Below are 13207 nucleotides of genomic sequence, written 5' to 3'. Positions count from 1 at the left end.
ATCTCCCCCAAGTGTGCTTTGCCTACACTTGAGGAACTTGCATGAATTTTCTCTCTCGATTTCAATGGCAGATCCAAACCCTGACAACACAGAAAACATGGCCGTGTTGATTTGTAAAAACTAGGTCCCAGTTATTAAAGGGAAGATGATTTCTGGGTCAAAACTGGGTTTTTAACCTCTGTGGATTTTTTTATTCCCTCCTAAAAAACCGAAAGACAACATTTATATGCATGTATATTGACTCCCATCCTTCCCTTTTGCTGTCGCTACAGTGGTACCTCAGGTTACGGGTTACAGATGCTTCAGGTTACAGTCACTTCAGGTTACAGACTCCGCTAACCCAGAAATAGTACCTCACGTTAAGAACTTTGCTTCAGGATGAGAACAGAAATTGTGCGGCAGCAGCAGGAGGCCCCATTAGCTAAAGTGGTACCTCAGGTTAAGAACAGTTTCAGGTTAAGAACGGACCTCCAGAACGAATTAAGTTCTTAACACGAGCAATCACTGTATATTGATAATTCCATACTGTATTTGACGTGCATAAGCAAATAAACAAAACTTGACAATCAGCAGTCATATTGCTCTGTTTTCAAGCAGTGCATGCCATTATACTCCCCTTGTCCTCAACAGACAGGGTCCCTTAGTAGATATGATCATGTTTTGGGGAAGGGTGCAAGCTTCTAGTGTCAGCAAAATAGAAATGACCTAACGCAGCTTGGCGCTGTGGGTTAAACCACAGAGCCTAGGACTTGCCGATCAGAAGGTTGGCGGTTCAAATCCCCGCGGCGGGGTGAGCTCCCATTGCTTGGTCCCTGCTCCTGCCAACCTAGCAGTTTGAAAGCACATCAAAGTGCAAGTAGATAAATAGGTCCCGCTCCGGCGGGAAGGTAAACGGCGTTTGCGTGCGGCTTAGTCATGACCCGGAAGCTGTACGCCAGCTCCCTCGGCCAATAAAGCGAGATGAGCGCCGCAACCCCAGAGTCGGTCATGACTGGACCTAATGGTCAGGGGTCCCTTTACCTTTACCTTTTTAATGCAGCTTGAAGTTTGTGCTAGACTTTCTAACCTTTCCTACCAGTTAAGAATCCATAGGAAGATGGACCAGGCCAACAACCTGTCTCATCCAGCATCCTCTTCTTACAATGGCCAGCCTTATGCATGTGGGACCCTGAGAGCTCAACTGCACTTTCCCTGCTTGTGAATCCCAGCAACTGATATTTAGAGGCATGCAGCCTCCAACTCAGTAGCTATAGGTAGCTTCCCTAAGGTGCCTTAGGAAGGGGCTTTATTAAGGTCATCTGAACAATCAGGAATGCAACTTGGAGTGCTCTCCCCAGGAAAGCTCACCTGGCTCCATTGTCGTATATCTTTAGGCACCAGGCAAAATCGTTCCTGTTTCGCCAGACCTTTAGCTTTTAGTTATCCATGGCCTCTGTAAGTGGGCGGGGATGTTTTAATGTCGTTTTAAAAAATAGGATTAGCCTTTAGAGTTTATTTTAAAAATGCAGGTTTTCAAGTATGTTTCTGTTTATTTCATGGAATCATAAAACTGTAGAGTTGGAAAGGGACCACAAGGATCCTCTAGTCCAGCCTTTCTCAACTTGTGGGTCCCCAGATGTTGTTTGACTACAACTCCCATCACCCCTAGCTAGCAAGGCCAGAGCTCAGGGATGATGGGAGTTGTAGTCCAACAACATCTGGGGACCCCCAGCTTGAGAACCGCTGCGTCTAGTCCGACACCCTGCAATGGAGCCCAAGTGGGACTCGAACCCGCAACTCTTAATATTAAGAGTCTCATGTTCTACCAGACTGAGCCATTTGTTTGAAATAATTGTAAGTCATTTTGAGTTGCCGTGGCAAAAGAAAAGCGACTAATAAATTTATTGAGTGGTGGTAATAACAACAGCAGCAAGTGACTGGCATGAAACACATGTTTGCCAGTCCACTTAAGGAAGGCTGATTAATTTTAGGAAGTGAGACACTGCAAGGACCACTGCTGCAAATGTCTTTTGTCCCCTGTGCGGAACACGTCAGACTGCATGGTGGGTGTAAATGCCTAAAGGAGAGCTGCTTGTAGTTTTTGATGATAGCATGTGTGTCTTTCTCATTGCCAGAACATGCTCTGGGAAGGCAAGATTGGCATCAGCTTCCCGGCACAAGCTTTATTTATAGGGTGCCATCTGTGTGCCCGGCATTTTGCAGAGAATGAGAGGACGGGTCCCTGCTCTGGAAGCCGCAGCGGCAGATGGCTTTGTAGGGTGGTGGTGGCCTCAGCAACCACACAAACCAGAGGTCAGGTGAGTGGCGCTGCCACATGGCACTGCCCAGTACTGCCAGAGAAGCTTGGAATCCCCACAGGGGTAGCTAACATGTAGATATTCCTGCACTACAGCTCCCATCATCTCTGACCGCTTGCCTTCCTGGCTGAAACTGATGGGAGTTGGAGGGCAACAACTTATTTGCAGGAAGGGTTGCAGGCTTTCCCCGTACCAGTGTTAGAAACTCAGATATATATGTTCCATTGGCCTTCTCTCAATTTCTTAACTACAGCTAAGAAGGAGATCAAATCCTGACCTTTCCACCGGCCTTCAGTGAATGAGGCCTGCACGCAGCCAGCGACGATCTGTGGATGACTTTGGGGCACTTTCAGTCTCTGCATCTGAGGCAGGAGCTGGTCAGCAGCCTCTTTGTAGCTGCACAGTTGACATCTGCCCGGATTATTCCCCTTCTGTGGGCCCAGGCAGGTTCTTAGAATGGTAATTGCCGTCAAAGCCTCCAACCTCTTGTCAGGTCACAGGCTGAATTATTCTTTCTTTCTTCTCCCTTTTGTTACCCTAATCCAGTTATTATGTGATAATGAAATGTTCTTGGGTTTTAAGTCTAATTATTAAAGATGAAACGCAGCTGACAAGCATTTAATGGAGCTATTGCAAGGTAACCTGTCTGGTGTGGCATGCTTTATGTTGCTGATCTCTGCCCCAGTCTACTAGTCAACCCCCAAGATAAGCACCTGGCATTGGATGCCCCTGTCATGTATATGCATGTGTGCGTGCGCATAATACTGAATTTGCACTGGTCTGTCATCACACAGGCAACCGAGCGCTCATGCCGACGCAGGGGAGAGGAAGTAAGTAAGTGAGACAGTGAGATTGCTACCAAAGTGAACATGGGAAACTCCGTTTGCGACCCATGCTGCGGCCACCAGCCTCTTTACTCAGTGCTTCATGTCTTTTTCAACACTGCCTTGCCTGCACAACTCTCCACTGGGCCCATGCAGGACTGGTTCTGGCTGGTTCCTTGAGGTGGCTGCAATATGCTACCTTGTTTTATGATAGTACAGTCATACCTCGGGTTATAGACACTGCGTTTTTTTCAGGTTATGGACCACCGAAACCCGGAAGTACCGGAATGGGTTACTTTCTGGGTTTCGGCGGTCACACATGCACAGAAGCGCTAAATCGTGCTATGTGCAGAAGCGCTGAATTGCTACCTGTGCATGCGCAGATGAGCTGCTGCGGGTTGCGAACATGCATCCCACACGGATCACGTTCGCAACCTGAACGTCCACTCTAGTTTGTTTCAGCAAGCTTTTAAATGCCACAGAACTCTTCCTTGGCATATTCAGTGCAGGTGGAGCTGTGGTCTAAACCACCGAGCCTCTTGGGCTTGCCGATCAGAAGGTCAGCTGGTTCGAATCCGCTCGATGGGAGTGAGCTCTCATCGCTCTGTCTCAGCTCCTGCCAACCTAGCAGTTCAAAAGCATGCCAGCACGAGTAGATAAATAGGTACTGCTGCGGCAGGAAGGTAAACGGCATTTCCGTGCACTCTGGTTTCCGTCACGGTGTCCCGTTGTGCCAGAAGCGGTTTAGTCATGCTGGCCACGTGACCCAGAAAGCTGTCTGTGGACAAATGCCGGCTCCCTCGGCCTGAAAAGCGAGATGAGCGCCGCACCCCATTGTGGCCTTGACTGGACTTAACTGCCAGGGGTCCTTTACCTTTTTATATTCAGCAAAACAATGCAAAATAAAAAGAACTGGGATAGATGCTTCAAAGGATGATTGGGGGTGGGGGAGACACCGTTTGCAGTTCAATCAGATTGCAACAGGTGGTTCTGACAGCCACCATAATAGGTGGCATTTAAAAAAGGATTAAGCAGGTTTACAGCTAGATCTGCCTGACTGCTAGCCTTGATCGTTATATAGACTCTCTGCGTTCAGAGGAAGTGTAACCAGATCTGATAGCCAGATGCCACAGACAAAAACACATGTGTGCTGTCGCAGTCATATTAATTGGATCCCTTGAGTTGGTGTACTGTAGTGGTTAAGAGTGTCGGGTTAAGAGTTGGGAGAGGTTCAGATCCCCACTGGGTGACCTTAGGCCAAGCTCCGTCTCTCAGCTGTGTTTTGGGATGAACTAGGAACGGGGAGATAAATGTAACAACTAATATGGATTTGCCTGATTTCTGCATTGATTTTCTGAAGCCTGTTGCACGTCTCCCTCCCACATGACATCTGCGCTGCGGTGGATATGCACGGTGGGCAGAGCCTTTTCTGTGTTGGCAGCCAGATCACAGGGTGCCTACAAAAAGAGGGCAAGAATGTGGCCAAAGAAGTTTGCCTGTCCCCATTGCTGCTTGCCTTCCAAATACTTTGCCCTTTCTGTCAGCATTTCAGGTCTGGGGACTCAGCTATACAGCTGCAAATATAAAGTTTTAAGTGTGTTCTAAGTGCATTATGCAAATGAGACACAAGATGGCGATGGTGAGCTAATGGCAAATTCAATATATATTTTAAGACTTTTTTTTTTAAAGCATTTTCACAGCGTTTTAAATTTTGTCTAGATTCAGCCTCGGTCTGTGAACCTCATTTCTGACTTTGTTGCTTTGTGAATGTTTTTAATTGTACTTTCAATGTACTGTCTGCTTTGTGTTCATTTCTAATGTTTCAATTTTTGCCCTGCCTTTTGTACAATTTCTTAATAAAGTGAGTTATAATCCCGCCGACCTGGAATAGCTCAGTCGGTAAAGCATGAGGCTCTTGATCTCAGTGTTGTAGGTTTTTGTCCACTTAATAATAACAATAACAATAACAATAACAATAACAATAACAATAATAATAATTTTTTATTTATACCCCGCCCATCTGGCTGGGCCTCCCCAGCCACTCTGGGCGGCTTCCATAGAAACCAAAAATACAGTAAAATATCACACGTTAAAAACTTCCCTGAACAGGGCTGCCTTAAGATGTCTTCTGAATGTCAGGTAGTTTTTTATCACTTTGACATCTGCTGGAAGGGCGTTCCACAGGGCGGGCGCCACTACCGAGAAGGCCCTCTGTCTGGTACCCTGTAGCTTTGCTTCTCGCAATGAGGGAACCGCCAGAAGGCCCTCGGCACTGGACCTCAGCGTCCGGGCAGAATGATGGGGGTGGAGACGCTCCTTCAGGTATACTGGACCGAGGCCGTTTAGGGCTTTAAAGGTCAGCACCAACACTTTGAATTGTGCTCGGAAACGTACTGGGAGCCAATGTAGGTCTTTCAAGACTGGTGATATATGGTCTCGGCGGCCGCCCCCAGTCACCAGTCTAGCTGCCGCGTTCTGGATTAGTTGTAGTTTCCGAGTCACCTTCAAAGGTAGCCCCACGTAGAGTGCATTGCAGTAGTCCAAGCGGGAGATAACCAGAGCATGCACCACTCTGGCAAGACAGTCTGCAGGCAGATAGGGTCTCAGCCTACGTACCAGATGGAGCTGGTAAACAGCTGCCCTGGACACAGATTTGACCTGTGCCTCCATGGACAGCTGTGAGTCCAGAATGACTCCCAGGCTGCGCACCTGGTCCTTCAGGGGCACAGTTACCCCATTCAGGACCAGGGAATCCTCCACACCTGCCCGCCTCCTGTCCCCCCAAAACAGTACTTCTGTCTTGTCAGGATTCAACCTCAATCTGTTAGCCGCCATCCATCCTCCAACCGCCTCCAGACACTCACACAGGACCTTCACCGCCTTCACTGGTTCTGATTTAAAAGAGAGGTAGAGCTGGGTATCATCCGCAGCCCAAAAGAGTGCTGCATTGCAGGGTGTTGGAATTGATGACCCTTGGGGTCTCTTCGAACTCTGCAATTCTAGGATTTTGTAGAAATAAATAGAAACACAGCAAATCATGCCCTGCTGGCGAGCTTCCCAAGTGAATCTAGGCAACGGCTGTCCGAAATGGAACCAGATTGATTGTTAAGCTAAGCCTAGTAAGGTAACACTTAAGCGCTTAAGGAATTCTGGGATCAGGAGTGGTTTTTGAATAAGAACATCTTAAAAAGTGGGAAAATCTTAAGAACTTTACAAGCACACATTACAGTCTTTCTAAATGCTTGGGATATATATATATATTTATATATAAAACCTACAAGTTTCCTTTGGAAAAAGCCCTCTTGTAACAAGAAACTGTTCTTTCCAGCATGTGCCAATAAGCCACTCAAGCTGCAGCTGTCTTAGTAATATTTCAGAGCACCTGAATCACACCAGCTCAATACAGCCCAGCAACTGGGAACAAACCCTCACACTCTTTTCCAGAGAGAGCTTCTGCACTTTAGAGTATTTCTGAGACAGCAGTTCCCGAATCCACGCTGTGAAGTTTGACTCGGGAATAAGAGAGTGTAGGAAGTTTCTTGTGATCGACCGGGAAAAACCTGACACTTCCACCATTCCGTAGGATTTACACATTTGCTTTTTGAATATCCTGGCCATAGAATAGGGCTTAGCTTTGCCACCCCACCCCTTGCAAATTTACAAGAAGGGCCTGCGACTAAATGTTGCAGCGCTTAATGCTTCTGTTTAGACTCGCAGCCTGCCAGTTCCATGCCTCTTTCCAGGACACTCCATTCCATTCCCAGAGCTATTTTCTATTTGTTATTGATACTTTTTTCTTTTTCTTTTGAAATTCTGCGCCCCTAGGGATTTTGTGCTCGGGGCAACCGACCCTGTGGCCCTGCCCAGGCCACACCACTGACAGCAAGGGACAGGAGAGGTACGGAGGCTGCATTGATTGTTATGGTTTTATGGTTGTCTCCCTAAAAGCAAAGATTGTCCGTATTTTTAGGCATGGATTTTAGGCTTAGCTGCCCTCTTTCTCAGCAGACAGAAAGAGATCATGAAAGAGGCCAAAAATTATTTTTAAAAATCTGCCAAGTAAAGATTTAAGCCTAAGAGTGTATTTGGTTTTCTTAGAATGGCAGTGATTTTCTGCGGCACCTCTCAGTATGATTCATCTTATTCTTTGCATTGGATTGGCACACAATGTCTCCGGTTTCCCATCCCAGCAGGTATTTGCAAGAGAATGGTTCTGTGGGAGATAAGCTTGGTTGCGAAAAGGCATCATTGAGCAGCCTTGAATTAGGAAGCATTTCTATGAACCTGTAAAGGCCTCCCGAAATGGAGAGCAAAAGCAGGGTATAAGTTACACCAATAAAAATCAAATAGGATCCACATGGAGCAGGACGAGGGACCACATGGGCTTTGTGTGCAGAAGCTCTCAGGTTCAGTTCCTGGCATCTCCTGTGGTTAGTCTGGATCCGGCGGCAGGTGATGGAAAAGACCTTTGAATGTGACCCTGAAAAGCCACTGTAGTCAGAGTAGGTGTGATGGCTTGGGATTTGGACTCAGAAGCTGAACCTGAAGAATCCCAGCCTGCACAGGAGTCCCTGCCTCCAGCTGTGCCGGGGCTGGGGCTTGAGCCTCAAGGGTCCTCACCTGTGCTGGATCCTCAGGTGCAGGCACCACCTGAGTCTGCTCTGGCCCCTCAGGGGATGGAGGACCCATTGCCTGCAGGTGCTCCACTCTCAGCCCTGTCAGAGGAAGCTGAGGTTGCCTCTGGGTCTGGTAACCCTTCAGCCTCTCCTGAGCTGCAGAGGCTCAGGGCAGAGAGGCGGAGGGAACTAAGTTCCTGAAGGAGGAGTGCTCGCCTCCAGGCCAGGAGAGGCAAGTAACCTGTGGACCGGGGCCGCCCTATGCCTCGGGGCAGATAAAAGCCAACCAGCCCCAGTCCCAGGTTGCGGGAGCAACGTTGCTAGCCTTGTTCTTGCCTGCACCCTGTCCTGCTCTTCTGCCAGAGTTCCTGACCCCACCCGACTTCATGCCTTAGACCCAGCTACAGCTTTGACGGACAGCCTCTATACTGCACCATCGACCTCGGACTGGACTCGGACCTCGCCTCTTGCTTAGCCCCCAAGACCAGCACAGTAGGCAACACAGGGCTTAGATGGGCAAAGAGCCCAGCCTGACCAGCTCACTGTGTGATGGAATCTGGTGCCGTTTCATTGTTCTTTAAAGGGTTGCGGTTTTCAGGTGTTTTGTCTCGAGGGAGCTATGTCCACATTTGCTTGTCTGTGCTTTACAGAGGGTTCTGGGGGTGCACACCCAGTTCACACAAGGCGCTGACGCGGCCTGCATGCTGTCAGGGAGCCAACAGGGAGAACAGGTTGTTCACAGAACAGAGAAAGACAGTGACACGCCGGTCAATTTACAGTTAAGGAAGCGGAATAGAGAACACATGGAGACTCCTAAGGGTTGCTCCTGTCTAGATGAAGCAGTTGCTTGGCGGTGGCCCCTTTCACTCTCCAACCCTGTGTGTCAGGCCCCTCCCTCTGTCTATGGCGAGCCCCAAGGGACCCTCTCTGTTTCCGCCTGGCTCTCTGCTCTGTGACATGTGGCTTAGGGCCCTCGTATTTACAGGACCGCCTCTCCAGTTATGCCCCGCAGAGGACCTTAAGGTCCATAAATAATCATAGTTTAGAGGTCCCGGGCCCTAAGGAAGTCAGATTATCCTCCACCAGGACCAGGGCCTTCTCAGTGATGGCTCCGACCTGGTGGAATGCTCTGTCCCATGAGACCAGGGCCCTGCAGAATTTAAGCTCTTCCGTCTGGCTTTCAATTTGAACTTAGCCTGAACTTTTATTCCCCTTCCTTCCCTCCCCTTTTTATGAAGATTACCCGCTCTGGGATCCCACAGCTAATTCTCCCCTGGTCTCCTCGCTGGCCCAAATAGGGCTAATTTAGCCAGGTAGCCCTGGTGATCATCTAATGTTTATTGGATGGATTTCCCCCCAAATTGATTTTTGATTTTTGAATTCTGAATTTATTGTTATTCACGTTTTATACTGTATTTTATGCTGTTTCTTTGTTGCACCAATTAAGTGTTTTACACTTGTTGTTAGCTGCCCTGAGCTGGGTTTTTGAACCAGGAAGGGTGGGGTATAAATAAAATTTTATTATTATTATTGTTGTTGTCGTCGTCGTCGTCTGGGAAGGGGTGTTTGCAAGCTTTCAGCAGAGAAGCTGTCAGGGTGGCTCTATGGTGGAGCTGTCAAGTCTGATTTCTGTGGGCAGGGGTACCTGCCCGTTTCCTCCTCCTCCAAGCTGCCAGCCTCCAGCCCTTCCCAGCTTTCCCCCCTCCTCTGGCCGGTTTCCCACCACCAGGGGCCAGAGTCTGAATCCTCTCCCTCTGTGCTTTCCCTGGGGGGCTCTTGTTCAGGCAGCTTTCACCACTCCTCCTCATCCAGTCCCTGACACATGCATTTTGAGAGTTCACCCCCAGGGCACAAGTTCTACAGCTGTGTATTACTGTGGGAGGTTAAGAATAGTGGGCAGCTGCTCTTTCTAAGGAGGTTTTCCCTTGTTCCCCTTGAAGGACCCATGATAAGCTTTGAGAACCCAAGGGTGCCTCAGACTACAGTTGGGAAGGGCGAGGGGAAACCCTACTTTGGGGGATCAGGGGCTATTTCAGTTTGGATATTTCAAATACCTCAATTTTTCCCTGGTTTCCACTACCACAGAAATCACAGTGCAGGTGAAGCAAAAGGTAAAGGACCCCTGGAAGGTTAAGTCCAGTCAAAGGTGACTATGGGGTTGTGGCACTCATCTCACTTTCAGGCCGAGGGAGCCAGCATTTGTCCACAGACAGCTTTCCGGGTCATGTGGCCAGCAGGACTAAACCACTTCTGGTGCAACGGAACACCGTGACGGAAGCCAGAGCTCACGGAAATGCCGTTTACCTTCCCTTCGCAGTGGTAGCTATTTATCTACTTGCACTGGAATGCTTTCGAATTGCTAGGTTGGCAGGAGCTGGGGCAGAACAACGGGAGCTCACCCCATTGCAGGGATTCAAACCGCTGACCTTCTGATCGGCAAGCCCAAGAAGCTCAGTGGTTTAGACCATAGCGCCACCCACATCCTTTTTCACAGTGCAGTGGAGAAGAACACTATCACCCTGATCCATCTGAAGACAGGTCTTGTATTAGACAGACGTGTCAGGCTTCTGAAAAATGCCTTCTGCACCTGCCAGGTTAGAATACATGGATTTATTTTTTCCCCCAGTAGACTTTCCCCCTCTAGGAACAACCCTTGTAATTTTAAGTGGCACTAATGGTAATGCAGTAGATGACTGTAAATAGTAACTTAGGAATTATTGCTCTTAGATGTTTGACTATTTAATTGATAGATGCCCTTGTTCTGACTCTTTGAGTGATTACCAGGTAGTCTGGCACACGGCTAGAGGCTGTAACCTTAATTGTGACTGATTAATTTGGCTGAAATATGTTGCAAAGTCAATTCAGCTGTTTCGTTAAACTGATTGAATTGCATCCAGCTATTAGAGGTGTTTGAAGGAAAGGTAGCTGACAGATGATATAGGAGCATGAACCTCTGCATTAAGCTATAAAATAGCCATTAAGGAAACCTGTGCCAAAATTGAATTGTTCCACTGAAATTTGACTTCCAAGCCTAATGCTAATTAAACGATATATGCTTAATGGATGTCAAAGAGTTAATTAGCGCACCGGATGGCCTGTGCATGGGTTTTAAATATTTCTACATTTCACCAGCCTTTTTTTGGGGGGGGGGCATTATTGCTTCTGCTGTTTTGTTCTGTTAGCAAACTTAAGAAACGCAGGCAGAATAATTTAACCGAGCGACTTTGGAAATGCATGTACTTAGGCATTGTGGCCTGTTGTCCCTTCTTCGTCTTAATTCTCCTTGAGTATATTTGAATCACCTCTGTTGTCACGGAGCACAGTTTAAACAACTGTTGATTGCTCTGAAATTCTACCAGATGTTGTGGTCTTAATATCATTCGGGTCACAAAAGGTTCACCCACTGCTGAATGTACGTGGGATAACAGGGTCCCAGAAGTCATTTTGCAGGAGTTTTGTACCCCAATCTCTTTCCAGATTTTGAGCCATGTTTCCCAACATGGGGCACACACCCCACAGGGGGCAATTTGGGAATCAGTTATTAACACTGATTTTTTTTTCAACTGTCCTTTCGTTCTTTTATTTTTCTCTTTCATGGGTGTCATGTTCTTTGGAAGCTTGCGTACACCAAGTTAATGGCCTTTTAGGCTTCCTCCATGTGAATAGGAGTTCACTTTTTGAATAATAAGAATTATATGTTACTGGGGAGGGGGGGAAACAGGATTTTAGAGATGCTTAGATGGGGCATGGCCCAAAAAAGGTTGGGAACCACTGATCTAGAGGTTGGGATGGCAAATCCATGAAAAGGAGTCCAGTCATCTTTTGCCTTGCCTCCAATAAACATGGTTATGCTATTCCAACTCCTTTTGTTCCCATCTCACTATCAACTTAGTTCTGTTCCCAGATAGGTTTCTCTAAATGATTCCTGGAAATAAAACACGTGGGCCTCTTCCTCCAGACCTCTTTTTCATGACACCTTCATGGTGATTTATGCTCATGATCCTGCCTTCAGTACTATTTTTTTGAGGCGGTTGGACTGCTTCATTTCCCTTCAAAACATATCTTGTAACTTGGTGCAGAAATCCCATAACTTTGCTTACCACAAATGTCCATTTTTTTGTCCTGCTTTCATTGTGCTATAACCCCTCTGATCAGCAACAGAGTGGGTGGCATTGGGGAAGCTCAGTTGGTTAGAGCATGGTCCTGAATATGCCAAGGTTGCAGGTTCAAGTCCCCACAAGGGACAGTTGCCTATTCCTGCATTGCAAGGGGTTGGGCTGGATGATCCTCAGGGTGCCTTCCAATTCTATGATTCTATGAAATCTGTCACTAATGCATCAGGGCCACAAAACCTCTGTCCTGGAGGGCCAGTCAGATTTCATACCAGCAGAAGAGTTTATTTGGGAAGGAGGGACTGGTGTAAAAAATCTTGAACAGGGAGCTTCGTAAGGCCACCTTGATGCTTCCATCTAAAATTTGTGATAAACATTACTTTAGAGGCCTTTTTCTAAAAAAAAAGGTTACTTGCTGAAGTCTTTCGGAAACTGTTTTTGAATCAGTGTGAAAAAGAAAGGAAGCAGAACGGACATTTGGCTCTCTTATAGTATAACTGTACGAATGTCGATGTTCTTACAATGTTAACCTCAAAGTGTATTTGTTGCTTTTTCAGTAACTTTGCAGCCTCCTTTATAAAAATAGTGGTTCCTCTGTCAAAATAGGCTTTTCAGGGGGGTGGGGGAGTTTAGCTTAACAGTGGTATCGTTGCTGCCACATTATTGTAATGCGCTGAGCACTTAAGCCTTAAAATAAGTATTGGGCGGATCCTTTAATAGCTGTCCATATCTATAAAACTGATCAACTATATAATACAGGCACTTGGGAACTAAAATTGCCTTCGGAACTATATTAGATTGTATAATGGCAGTTCCTGACCAGCACTCTTCCAGATCTTCGTTCTGGAGGTCAAGGGAGGCTTTTCAGGAAGCGAGTGAACAAATTCAAGAAGCATTTGTAGTATTTTAGGACCCGAGGGAAACGACTTGGAACTGACTGTATGGCAAAACTGCAAGAACAGTGTGGGATCAAGCAAGAAAACATTCTTTTAATGTATGCATTGGTTACCTCGGAGCAGGACTGGGGAACCCTTGGTCTGTCGGATCTGGTTGGACTCAGAACTCACAGGGATGATGTTGAGTTGGAGTCCAGTAACAATTGGAGGGCCACTGGCTCCCCATCGCTGCCTTGGAGCCCTAATTTACAGCCGAGAGCCATTCAAAGGGAGGTTTTTTTGCCGTTCAGTTGTGTCTGGTTTGCACCTTTTGGCACAGGTTTAGGCAAGTTGACTGAAAAGCCAGTACTGCTGTGTTTCGTGGAGTTTGCTCTCAGGCAGATGGGCATAGGATTGTAGTCTTACTGGACCAGAGCAGAGAGACCTGGGTTGCAATCGCTTCTCAGCTTGGAAGTTTTGCTG

The 13207-nt window shown here is 47.2% G+C and overlaps 1 protein-coding gene across 3 annotated transcripts in view; it reads left to right on the top strand.

Moving 5' to 3' along the window:
• The window catches only part of UBE2E3 (ubiquitin conjugating enzyme E2 E3), a 94036-nt gene that overhangs the window by 72329 nt on the left and 8500 nt on the right, over positions 1–13207 (top strand). The gene's annotated exons all lie outside the window — the stretch shown is intronic.

This window comes from Podarcis cretensis, assembly GCF_951804945.1.
Source record: "Podarcis cretensis genome assembly, chromosome: 1".
Lineage (NCBI taxonomy): Eukaryota > Metazoa > Chordata > Lepidosauria > Squamata > Lacertidae > Podarcis > Podarcis cretensis.
This window is presented reverse-complemented; position numbering and strand designations above follow the sequence as displayed.